The following is a 15026-nucleotide window of genomic DNA, read 5'->3' on the forward strand; positions in this document are numbered from 1 at the left end:
ATAGGGTACAAATAATTCATTCATTATGAATTAATGAATTGTTCATAAATAAAATAATTCACCATCGCCTACAATGATGCTATCGTCCATCGCAATGTTTCACATTAAACATTGCACAATGCTTAACTGGTCGACATCGCCCAACCCTACCAAAAATAATAACTAAATATTTTATTGTCATGTATGCCACCATGTACAATAAAAATTAAGACAATTATAAATATATACAATTAAATATTTTGTGAATCTCCACCACAACATTTTTTTTAGTTTAAAAAAAAATATATATATTTTATTTTTATTAATTTATTAATTTTTTTTCATAAATTAATCTTTTCTAATATGTTTTTTATTATAAAGATTCAATATTAAGATTAATAAAAAAGATTTTATTATTAGATTCAGCAATTTTAAAAATAATCATAAAATACTAATTATTTTATTGTTACGATGCCACCCTCAATATAAAATAAAGTTGGAAACAACATTGAAATCAATGAATGAATGAATGAAAAATCAAGCAAACATTTTAAAAAATGTAAAAAGACACAAGACTGTAGAGCAGAGCAAATGATATCAAACCCTAATGTCCACAGGAGACGCGACTCTGACCTTGAGTGGGCGTTTTACGAAACTCTGCCGTAATCAATCTGCCGTAATAAATTGATCGTCTGCTAAATTTTTTTAAAAGCTCTTTGCAGGGGCTTGCCAAATTGTCCAAAGTGAAAGCTTTTTAAAAGCCGCTCACGCTAAAGCTCGACCTTTCAGCCGTGAGTCTTTCCAACAAAACACTCTTTTTTTTCTTAAATGAGCTCCAATACAAAGTGTCTGATTGGCCGAGACTCCTCACAAACTCGCAGGAATGGAGCCAATTAAGTGCGTCCAGACGGTGTCTCCGGTCATTTATTATGAGCCGCGTGATTTATGCTACACTATCAGGACTGTTGAACGCAAGAGGACAGATAGAAGTGATGGAGAGCTGGTTAAACACAATTATTGATTACCTGCAGAGACTCGTCTGAAATCAACAGCTCAGCTGATCACAGACATTCATTACACCACCTACATCCACTCTACGGTTGCCTCATTAGCATACAGACCAAATTTATCTCAGATTTAAGATCCTAGTGTCGTGATGCATTTAAGGAAAGACACTTGAGATGAAGAAACTTTAAAAATAATTAATGATTATCATTGTTCTTCTCCAGCTGATTGATTACATTAAGAACTGGCAACTTTTTTGTAACAAGTTTTCTATAACGTTATGATTAAAAATGCAAATGAGATATCATTTCATTAAACATGAGCTAATATAAATGTGCATATATTTCAATCACAGAAATCTGAACAAGATGAAGTTTAAAAATACTTTGTCATTTTTACCATATTAGTTTTTTTAATTGATTTTATTTAATACATATATTGTTATATTTATCTATATATTTGTTTATTTTACCATTTTTATATAAAAGGTTTTTCTGTATTTATTTTATAAATGTTTATAAATTTTTTTTTCAAAAATATATATATTATAATATAATATATAATAAAATTAAAGTAATATATATAATCATCTCACATATATGTGTATTTATATTTATACGTTTAATATTTATATCTAAGAAATTATATGCAAATATATACCTAAATAATAATATTAACAATTATTTTATTTTATGTGTTTTTTATATTTATACACAATATTTATAGACAGTGAGTGTACACACACATGATTTACATACAAAATGTTATTTTGGAATGGATTAATTGCGATTAATAATGAATAATGACATCACTTATATATATATATATATATATATATATATATATATATATATATATTTTATAGCACATATACATGCATAACACTTTGCTTGTTAAAACTTATTACATTTTGAAAGATTAATTCAACTATTCATGTTTTATTAAAGAGGAATTCAAAAATAAAACCTAGAAAATGCAGTTTAGAAAATAAATAAAACTGTTCGCAAACTAAATTTCATATAATTAATAATTATAATTAATAATAATAATAATAATAATAATAATAATAATAATAATAATAATAATAATAATAATCATCATCATATACAGTTGAAGTAAGAATTATTAGCCCCTCTTTGCAATTTTTCTTCTTTTTTAAATATTTCCCAAATTATTTTTAACAGAGCAAGGAAGTTTTCACAGTATGTCTGATAATATTCTTTCTTTAGGAGAAAGTCTTATTTGTTTTATTTTGGCTAGAATAAAAGCAGTTTTTAATTTTTTAAGAACCATTTTAAGGTCAAATTGTTTAGCCCCTTTAAGCTATTTTTTCCAATAGTCTACAGAACAAACCATTGTTATACAATAACTTGCCTAATTACCCTAACCTGCCTAGTTAACCTGATTAACCTAGTTAAGCCTTTAAATGTCACTTTAAGCTGTACAGAAGTGTCTTGAAAATGTCTAGTCAAACATTATTTACTGTCATCATGGCAAAGATAAAATAAATTAGTTATTTGAAATGAGTTATTAAAACTATTATGTTTGGAAATGTGTTGAAAAAAATCTTCTTTTGGTTAAACAAAAATTGCGGAAAAACATAACCGGGGGGCTAATAATTCTGACTTCAACTGTATATACACACACTACACTACTTAATAACATTAATTATTATTATTAATATTAATATTATTATTATTATTAATATTATTATTATTATTATTATTATTATTATTATTATTATTATTATTATTATTAATAAAAGCAATAATGACTGAAGTAATAATTTCATTTAAAACTACATACAATAAGAAAATAGTTATTTAAAATGTTAATAAATATTTAGAGAAAAACTTACATTTAATAAATGCTGCCTTAATGAACTGAATCATTTTCTTAAAAAAAAAAAAAAAAAAAAACATGGAAAAAAAACTGACCCCCAAACTTTTGACCGGTGAAATATCTGTATTTCTTGGCTTTATTCCTGTATAACTTTTTTTGTATTAAATTGCATATTTAAAAGCAACCATAAAAACATAACCTATTAAAAATGTGGAAAAGGGAAAATAAGTGCGGTGTATTAAGTGTGTGGTGAGTGTATCTACAGGAACAGCTGCTGTGAGCTCAGTGCTGAACATACAGATGTGAGAAACATGTTTGTTTGTGGGCAGACGAGCAGCGATTCATCACCTCACACCATAATCAGCCGCTGAACGCTTAATTAAACAGCAGATAAACAAACAAACAAACACACACATGATGAACAGAGCTGCAGATCTGACGCAGAAACACTCATTCGGGACCGCAGCAGTAATTAAGCAGAATCATCATTAATGAGGAATCATTTCAGCTCTGTGTTCTGATTGGTCAAGATGACGTCCAGATGTGTGAACATGAGATATCAAAACAGCTGTTCAGGCCCAAAAACAACCATTTATATGAGGAACACACAGCTGTAAGTACACTGCAATAAAAGCTTTCTTACTTTAAAACAGCCTCTCTTAGATTCATTCATTCATTTATTTTCCTTTGGCTTAAAGGGCAAATGAAGCAGTCAGTCAAGTTTGCATGATTTTGTATAATGGATTCCACTTTAATGAAAATATATTAAACAAACTTGATTAATGTAACCACTTAGCCAAGCCCATAGCCAGGGGGGTTCGGGTGGTTTGAACAGACCACCCCTCATGGCCAAGAGGTCCAGAATTTGTCCTTATAATTATTTTATGTAATTTAATATTTTATAATATATTTATTATATAATTAATATAATATAGTTATATTCAATATATATTGTAATAAAGTCTGATTTTAAATAACTCTGGCCAGAAATTGTAATCCCATGGAGCCTCAAAGCCACAATAATGTGACGCAAGTCACGACTTAACCCACTGAGTGGTAACACTTAAATCTTTGATACGACACCCATACTGAGTAAAGCTATGAGTCGAAAAGAGCAAGAAGGCAGAAAAGGCAGGCAGCGTCATCAAAAAGACTGCCAAACAGGGTAAGGCTAAGGTTACTTACTTATTAACAGATGAAAATCTGCCCCTATCCATAAGGTTCTAGGCTAACTGGCCGCATTAGCCGGGATGTATATTTATTGACCTGTCCTTCCTTTCCCTATTTTTGCCATTATTTTTTTTAAACTGTCAGACGAAGGCTTTAATGGCAAGTGGAGTCCTCAGCCGTCAGATGTCACTTCACTGCAAAAGGCGCTAATCCGTCACGTCACGTGTTTTTGAGGCTGTTTGGTCACCTCATTCGTTTTATTCTGATCTGATATAAATCCGATCACTCAAATCACTTCAGAATGTGATCTGGGATGCATTCCAGGTCTAATAATTTTTTAGACCAAATTAATATAAATAAAATAAATGATCACCTGTAGAAAATCTGACCTGCGCCTGAAACACCTGTAGGTTTGCTTTTACAGCCAAAATTCTATTAAAACATGTTTACTATAAGCATAAAACGTGCTCTAACTTTTCAGGCCTTTAGCCAGGGGGGGTTTAGGGTGGTTTAGGGTTCGGACCCTCCCCTCACTGACAAAGGTGCAGAATTTGTCCCATAAATAAACTCTTTTGTCCTATTTTGACTGCTATGCCATCATAAATAGTCAAAATAATCCATCGAGAAGGGCTTTAAGACCAAACGCATCCTCTGTCGGCTGTTACTTCGGTGGGACTATAATCTGATGTAAGAGAAGTCTTCTTTCACTACTGTATTGTTTTTAAACAGAGAAAACATTTTACAGGGAACTTTTATTCTAAATCTTGGACCTTATTTCTGAAATAAAAATGAGCAATGAGGTGTGAAGCACCAGAAGCTGGATATATTCACAGAATGTTGACACACAACTTTGTTTAAACCCCTTATAAAAGTAATTTATGCATAATAGGTCTCCTTTAACACTATAGTTTCCACAACTCTTGGCTAAAATGAAAGTTCAAAAGAACAGCTTTTTATTTCAATAAACATCACATAATAAATGTCTCTCCACTGACTTTAATGCACCCTTGATGAATATCAGTATTAATTATGAATCACAACTATTGTCAGTTCAACCCTGAACAAAACGAAGCTCTTAAATGGGGCTAAAAAAACACGTAAATCGGCATAAAAACCGAATTATTATTCAAGGCTTCAGCAGTAGGTTTTCACATGAGAAAAGATCTGTTTCCTCATGAAGCGCATCCTTTAGAAGCGCTGATATGAAAGACGGGGTTTCATTCAGAAAGTCCATCTCCTTTCCTGAACAGCCACTTCAGCTGCTGATGCGGAGACACGACAGCAGTCAAAGAGCCAGAAAATGAGAAAATGGTCTGAAGCGATGGTGTGTGATACAAAAACGCACGCACACACGCATACACACACACACACACACACACACACACACACACACACACACACACACACACACACACACACACACACACACACACACACACACACACACACACACACACACACACACACACACACACACACACACACACAAACACACTGAGTGCTGAACAAAACCAGAGCATCAGGCTAATGCTCACAAAGATAGAAATAAAAACCTTCTCTATTTGTCAATCCCATAATAGTCCCCCATTTAGATGTATTTTTATATAATACACAAATAATGGCCACACCTTACACAATTAGGTTTACATTAGGTATAATGTATTTACTATGTTCTGTCAAATGATAAATCACATGCAAGATAATATAATATAATATAATATAATATAATATAATATAATATAATATAATATAATATAATATAATTAATATAATATAATATAATATAATAAAATATAATATAATATAATATAATATAATATAATATAATATAATTAAATATAATATAATTAATATAATATAATATAATATAATAGAATATAATATAATATAATATAATATAACATAACATAACATAACATAACATAGTATAGTATAATATAATATAATATAATATAATATAACATAACATAACATAACATAACATAGTATAGTATAATATAATATAATATAATATAATATAATATAATATAATATAACATAACATAACATAACATAACATAACATAACATAGTATAGTATAATATAATATAATATAATATAATATAATATAATATAATATAATATAATATAATATAATATAACATAACATAACATAACATAACATAACATAGTATAGTATAGTATAATATAATATAATATAATATAATATAATATAATATAATATAATATAATTAATATAATATAATATAATATACTATAATATAATATAATATAATATAATATAATATAATATAATATAATATCATATAATATCATATAGTATAGTATAGTATAATATAATATTATAATATAATATAATATAATATAATAGAATATAATATAATATAATATAATATAATATAACATAACATAACATAACATAGTATAGTATAATATAATATAATATAATATAATATAACATAACATAACATAACATAGTATAGTATAATATAATATAATATAATATAATATAATATAATATAATATAACATAACATAACATAACATAACATAACATAATATAGTATAGTATAGTATAATATAATATAATATAATATAATATAATATAATATAATATAATTAATATAATATAATATAATATAATATAATATACTATAATATAATATAATATAATATAATATAATATAATATAATATAATATCATATAATATCATATAGTATAGTATAGTATAATATAATATTATAATATAATATAATATAATATAATATAATATAATATAATATAATATAATATAATATAATATAATAAAATATAATATAATATAATATTATAATATAATATAATATAATATAATATAATATAATATAATATAATATAATATAATATAATATAATTAATATAATATAATATAATATAATATAATATAATATAATATAATATAATTAATATAATATAATATAATATAATATAATATAATATAATATAGTATAGTATAGTATAGTATAGTATAGTATAGTATAGTATAGTATAGTATAATATTATAATATAATAAAATAAAATAAAATAAAATAAAATAAAATAAAATAAAATAAAATATAATATAATATAATATAATATAATATAATATAATATAGTATAGTATAGTATAATATAATATTATAATATAATATAATATAATATAATATAATATAATATAATATAATATAATATAATATTATATAATATAATATAATATAATAATATATAATATAATATAATTAAATTAATATAATTAATATAATATAATATAATATAATATAATATAATATAATATCATATCATATCATATCATATCATATCATATCATATCATATAGTATAGTATAGTATATTATAATACAATATAATATTATAATATAATATAATAAAATAAAATATAATATAATATCATATCATATCATATCATATCATATCATATAGTATAGTATAGTATAGTATAATATAATATAATATTATAATATAATATAATAAAATATAATATAATATAATATAATATAATATAATATAATATAATATAATATAATATAATATAATATAATATAATAGCAAACTGTTTATATTTGTCCATATATGTATAAATACACACATACTGTACATATAATACAAAGATATACCAAAAAATATATTTGCATACATATTATTATACATATAATATATAAACAAACATTTTAAACAATATAATGAGGCATATATTTTTATACCCAAAAATATACACAGTACGTACAAATATATATTGTAAATATGAACTTTTATTTTGGTTAATCACAATGTATCATTTGACAGCACTAGTAATTACTAACATGAAAAAAGAATGAACAATACTTGAACTGCATTTATTAGTAATGAATACCATTGCATTATTAACATCTAAAGTTGTGCTTGTTGACATCAGCTAATGCACTGCAAGTTAATCAGAATTAACACTCAACCATTTTATTTTCATGAGCTAAAGTTAACAACACTGAATAAATACTGTAATAAATGTATTGTTCATTGATTGTTCATGTTAGTAACTAATACAATCTTATTGTAAAGTCTGACCAATATTTATGTATAATTCATTTTAAAAATTCAACTTTAAATAAAGTGGAGGAGGAGTTTTATGGGTTTATTAAGTTTAAAATAATTTCTTGAGTTTTTAAAAGCGAATGTTAAGAGAAAAGTTCATTGCAACCACAGTTTTACCTTTACATGGCTTTTATCTATTTACTCATAAAAAGTTTTTTTTTTTTTGGCTTGTTTAAACTACTTATGAGTTGAGATTTCTTCGCGAACATCTTAATGGTTTTATGTTCAATCTGCTTGAATGTGTTAGGTTAATATAATAATAATAATAATATATAATAATATAATAATAATATTAATAATAATAATATTAATAATAATAATAATAATAATAATATTGATAATAATAATAATAATAATAATAATAATAATAATAATAATAATAATAATAATAATAATAATAATAATAATAATTACTTTTATTTATGATATGCTTTTCTTAAACTTTAAGCACTACAAGATATACAACAACAAATAAAAATGAGAATTAATAGCTTGCATAAAATCACAGTAACAAGCTAAAGAGTCAGAGTACAATAATCATTAATTAATTAATTAGTTTTCCTTCTGCTTAGTACATTTATTCATTAGGGTTCAGGACAGTGGAATAAACTACCAACTATTGCAGCATATGTTTTATGCAGTGCACGCCTTTCCAGCTTCAATCCTGGACACTGGGAAACACCCATACACTCTTCCATTCTCATACACGCACACACACACTCATACACTATGGCCAATTTAGTTTATTCAATTCACCTGTACTGCATGTCTTTGAACTGTTGTGGGAAACCGGAGCACATGGAGGAAAACCACGCCAACACGGGGAGACCATGGAAACTCCAAACACAAAAATGCCAACTGACCTGGCCAGGACTCAAACCAGTGACGTTCTTGGTATGAGGCAACAGTGCTAACCACTGAGCCACCGTGCCACCTGGTTTCATGTTCATTCATTCATTCATTGATTAATTCATATTCTTGTCGGCTTAGTCCCTTTATTAATCCGGGGTCACCACAGCGGAATGAACCGCCAACTTATCCAGCACATTACTATGACCATTTATGTGAAGCTGCTTTGACACAAACTACATAGTAAAATTACGGTAGTTTCCAGGTGAAATCACAAAATGGGAGGGTGGCGGGAGATGGGTTTGAAATACAGGAGACTCCCGGGTAAAATGGAAGTGTTGGCAGGTATGATCTATACACACTCATTCACACACATACGCTACAAAATCCATGCCAACATGGGGAGAACATCCAAACTCCGCACAGAAATGCTAACTGATCCAGTCATGACTCCAACCAGCAACCTTCTTGCTGTGAGGCATAGCATTAAGTTTTTTTTTCTGGTGTTTATTTGCTGTTGTGTAAAGAACTACACAAAAATAATCCTTTAATCGTCAATAATATGTCCCCATAAATATCTTACCCCATAAACTAAAGTGTGATTGACGTCACACTGCCCCCTATTGTTTATCTAAAAATGACTTTCTCAAAAATGTGCGCTGAAACACATTTTCAATAAGCCATCCATTTGATAAATCCATATCTTCGATGTATTTTTAAGAGAACAGATCAAAGGCAGGGCTGTAAAAGCAGCAGATGTGGTTGATCTGACATCAGGGATGAGCTGATGGATGCAGCTTCTCTCTGTGTGATTTTCATCTGAGTCACTGCTGTTCATTTGACCGAATCCCCAGGAGTCAAACAGTGTTACTGAACACAGCGTGAAGCTCACGACACGCTGAAATGATACCAGATAACACAGGCCAGATCTCAGAAGAGCATCTGTGCTTGATAAACACAGTCTCTGACGTAAACTATTAGGCCCAGATGATGAATCAAAATTAATTTGCAAATGCAACTAAGCAAAGATGTGATTGTAATGTAAATCATGGCTGAATCCCAGAGGGCGCTCTCACACTAAAACTCCAAACACCCATGAAGAAGAAAACCAGGAAATCTTCAGAGTGTTAAATGATATTTACATTTAGCAGACGATTTTGTTTAAAGCAGCTTAGAATTGAGGAGGCATTCAGCGATTCAACATGAGACAATACACACAACAAGTGCTGATTATACAAAGGAACTGTTAAAGGGCCATGAAACCCCCTCGTTTCAGCAGGGTGTTTTCACACCTCTACTTTGGAAAAAGTCAGAAAAGTGGGCGTGTCCAGCTCTGTTTAGGGGGGAGTGTCGGAGGAACTAAAGTGGGATGGTGTGGGAGTGTCTATTTGGGTACGCGCGAGTTTCAGTCAAAATACACACACATGAGAAAGTGATGGTGTTTAACCTACATGGACATCTGTAGTCGAATTATTTGCCAAATTATTAAATGTTGGACTTTAACTGCAGTTTGGCTCTTTCATTCAAGGAATTCATTCATGTCCCTCGCGACAAACGCGATATTTGATTCGAGGATCTGCTCTAAGCGTGTATTTTTCATGCAATGTTTGATACCGCACGGCGAATGAGAGAATAAAAAAACTCTGCATTTCCCGGAAACTTAGATGCACACGGCAGGTAGCGTCAGAAAGCTGTGTGTGTTATTCCGGTCACAAAATGCGGTGCTGTGTTTGCACTCAGTGCAATAGTTAACTTAATTCGTTACGAACAAACTGAATAAACAAAGAGCACTGGTCGCTCACTTACCAAATCTGTAGAGACAGGACAATCACCAGCAACTAGAGCCGCGTCTTTATGAAGAGAAGACTAACATTACAAGCGAATCCGGATTTCAGCGTTTGCAGATGAGAACAGCTCTCAGGTAAACAATAATCCCCCTTAGACACGTAAGTTATTGTTGTCAAGCGTCGCGTACACCGTTAATCCACACGTGAACCAGCTGAGCTCTCACAGAGAGAAAATGAAAACGAAACTTAATGGCAGCAAACTATAAAACAACACTTCACGCTTGTTTTGCCAACACAACGTGGCGTCTCTGTGGCGTTAACATGGTGACGCTAATGAATATTAATGAAGTTGCACAATAGAGCGCGCTGATTGGTTTGACCAAAGCCTTACTCATGCATTAATGCATCACACTGTAAGACGTAATAAGACTCACTCTGGCACAGACGCCCAGTCTGCACGCTGGAATACAGGCTATTATGTCATGACCGTGACGCAGCTTCAAAAATTTGTTTCAAACAGGAAGTACGAATTTGCTTGAAATAACGCAAAAACAACCAATTTACACTTTTTAGTGAAATATAGGTGTCCTAATAGTGTTTTTAGCAGTGTGGGACACATATACGACTGTCAACAGCTCAAAAAATGTGTTTTGGTGTTTCGTGACCCTTTAATGCTCAGTGAATTAAATGCTTGAGTTAGGAGGGACTGTTTTTTATTCATAGAAAGAGAGAAGAGTGTTTTTACAGGTGGTTTGTCAAACCTACTCACCTTTTTTTCTAGAGATATAGAGTGATGTTAAGAAAGCGTCTGGTGCAAAACTGGTGCAGGTGTCAGTTAAAGTGTCAGAGAGATGAAATGGTGTGTTCTACAGGTGGTTTGTCTAACCCATTCACCTGTGTGAGGCACACGTTATAAACAGAGCTGTTTTCATTGATTTTGCATGAGTAATAATCACAAGACGACATCTCACAGGAGGATTTTAAAAGTGCAAGTTTGACACTTAGTGGTAAAACAAAATAGTGCATTCCTGGATCAAAACAAACACAAGCGCAGGTTGCCAGATTGCTAAAAGCAGCAGCTGATAGTCCACCTCAGATCTTGAAAATGAAATAAACCGCTTGAAATGTAACTTTAGAGCTGTGACTCAGTGCAAGACAACACATATCAGTGATTCAGTGATCAGACAGACAATCAGGCAGTCACATGTTCAAAGCAGAATATCTGACTTCAGCATTGTTTTTCAGATAAACAAGAATGTTCACTTAGCATGTTTGTTAAAAATTTGCAAACATATTATGGTATTTCATGCTTTAGAAGAGTCAAAAATGTACATACAGCCCCTTTCAACATGCAACTAAAGTTATAAAGTGAGTTTGGAGTAAAAACATTATTATATGTGGTATTTCAGATGCAGAAATTTCTACACACAGCTGTAGTTCAATGACAAATAAAAAATGTTCAGGCTTCAAATTATTTTCTGAAGGATTATGCAGCTTTGAATGACTGAAATGTATCACATTTTAAATTAAATATAAGTGCATTCAAAATTGAAAATAGCCAATAGTCCAGACACTAGTCCTGTCCCATCTCGTATGTTGTGCTCAGCTCGAGATTTCTGGGGTCGAGCACTTATTTTTTGTCATTGCCTGTCTTCATCTTTGTATGAGTGTTGTCTTTTAGTGTCATGTTTCAAAAGAGGTTAATGAGTTCTCTCATTGGCTGAGTGTTCTAGTCCTGTTTTTATGTTGGCACATGGCTTGTGTTGTCTTTGTGTCATGTGCTCTCCTGTCTATTGTCTAGTCCCGCCCTCCTTGTTGACCCATTATTAGTTTATCCTGTTCAAATGTTTGTTTAATTATTTCTCCTTTATAGTCTCCTCTTGTCTGCTGTCCTGTGCCAGTTCATCATCGTTTATCACCTTGTACTGTCATGTCTAGTCTAGTCCAGTCTAGTCTAGTCTAGTCTTGTTTGTTTACTTGTTTTGGTAATGTTTATATTTATTCCCCCAGTTTTTGTTTTCTTATTTTTTATTTTATAATAAACCCATGTTTGTATCCTTGATCCTTTTCCCCAACCTCAACCCTGGCATTAAGATTATCATTTTCTATTTTTGCCTTGGTGAGCATTAAAGACATCTTTAAAAAACATTAAACAAAACATAATTATTCACCTGCCAATAAAACAACAAAGGCTCATTCTGAAAAAGTAGCCCTATATACATTTCTGGAAATCGTGAATTATGTTGCCAGAAGTACGTATGGCTGCATTTCGTCTACAAATGTTAAAAGGGGGTATGATGCCGTTTTTTTCGTGCCTACCAGCTGACCGTTTACCTCCATGTGGATGGCTTTCCCGCTGTTACTAGTTTGTCTGGTAGCTTGACACGTATGTCAGTGGACTTAAGACGCAAAGCGGAGTTGACGGCGATGATGGGGTTCAAGTCTGGCAAAGAACGGCTCCAAAAAGCAGGTAAATAAAGACAAAAATCTGAAAAAATAAGTGAAGCTAAAAATATTAACAAACAAGTAATAACAGGGTGAGAATGTGGTAAGATCTGAAAATGTGGTAAACATCAAGCTGCCTTGAGGGCTTCTCTTTTTCTGGATTGCTTTTGAAAACATTATTGGTTGGGTTTAGGGAAGAGAGAGGGTGGGGGAATCGATCAATCGGTCAGTCAGTGAAAAAGCGTACACAGCGACCTCTGGCAGATTTGCGAAAACAAAAACAGCAAAAAAAATAAAAACTTAGTGACTGTGGCGTATTTGGCGCTCTCCAGAAATGTATACAGGGGTACATAATCAGATTCAGCCTGGGTTGCAATAAAACCATGTAAAGTCATGAAAAAGGAAAACAAAGTTAAAAATAATATTCAAACATGTAATCAAAACTCTCTCATATCTCCTGATGTATTAAAAAGAGCAGTACATGTTGACATAACACACACACACACACACACACACACACGCACACACACACGCACACACACACACACACGCATCTCTATACGGGTCACAGTGATCTGCAATGCAGTGACTGTGATCTAGAATCCTGCAAAGCTGATAGTGGGGCAGGTTTTCTCCACTTCAGGAGTGAATATTCCTGCATGATTACACAGGTTAGCGCACGCAGGTGGCAGAGCGCTCCAGTTAAACACAACACAACTATCATTTACTTCAGACGAGAGCAGAATAAACTCACACACACCTGCCGCTAAAGCAACTTTGAAGACCAGTTAACTCCACAACTCTTCATTCAGGAGCAGGGACATTTTTTCAGGGTCAAAATAAAATGTTAAGTTTTGAAATTTCTGTGAATATACTGTATATCTTTGAGATGATGACAGTACATAATATTTGACTAGATGTTTTTTAAGACACCAGTACTCAGCTTAAAGTGACATTTAAAGGCTTTACTAGGTCAATTAAGTCATTGTATAAAAGTGGTTTGTTCTGTAGACAATCCAAAACAAATATTGCTAAAGGGGGCTAATAATATTGAACATTAAAAAAACTGCTTTTATTCTAGCCAAAATAAAACTTTCTCCAAAAGAAAAAATATTACAGAAAATACTGTGAAAAATTCCTGAGTCTGTTAAACATTTGGCAAATGAATGAAAATCACAGGAGGGCGAATACTTTTGACATTTTATTTGCTACCAGATCTAGTTAGTACACACTGTAAAAAAGAATATTGCTGCCTTACATTTTTAGTTGAATCCAATTAACTTTTCTAGTCATCTTAACTTAGATCATTCAAACTGAATAAAAATATAAAGCTAAACTTTGTATAACTTAAAAATAGTTGAAACCTGATTAACTTAAAAGCAACATAGAATTATTTGTTGTCTTGACTTTTTGTCATTTCTTTTTTAACAGTGTAATTGTTTTGAATTCATAATGTGACAGCATTAAGTAATTGAGCTGGTATTAAATAGTAAGGTTATGTATTATGCATCTTGCTTTAAAAAAATCAATATTTGAACTTATTTTGTTGCAGTTTTGGAGATTTGCTTTTCAAAACAGCATCTAAGCAAACTATTTTGGAAAAAATCGAAGTTATTTAAATCACGGATCCAAAAATTACAAGTGTAAATCAAATATTTTAAAACGTGTAAATTAACGTGCCTGTGGATCAAAAATAATGAGTGCAAAAGCAAAAGTAAAAATAAGTGAAAATTTAAAAAAGTAGAAAAAAAGAAACTTATAAAAAGAAATAATATGGTTGCAGATCAAAAAATAAAAGTGCAAAAAAATATTTTGGCGTAATATTTTTAAATATGTGTAATAT

The 15026-nt window shown here is 30.2% G+C and overlaps 1 protein-coding gene across 6 annotated transcripts in view; it reads right to left on the reverse strand.

Moving 5' to 3' along the window:
* The window catches only part of shisa6a (shisa family member 6a), a 214865-nt gene that overhangs the window by 60435 nt on the left and 139404 nt on the right, over positions 1–15026 (reverse strand). The window lies entirely within an intron of this gene.

This window comes from Danio rerio, chromosome 3, assembly GCF_052040795.2.
Source record: "Danio rerio strain M-AB ecotype USA chromosome 3, GRCz13ab, whole genome shotgun sequence".
Lineage (NCBI taxonomy): Eukaryota > Metazoa > Chordata > Actinopteri > Cypriniformes > Danionidae > Danio > Danio rerio.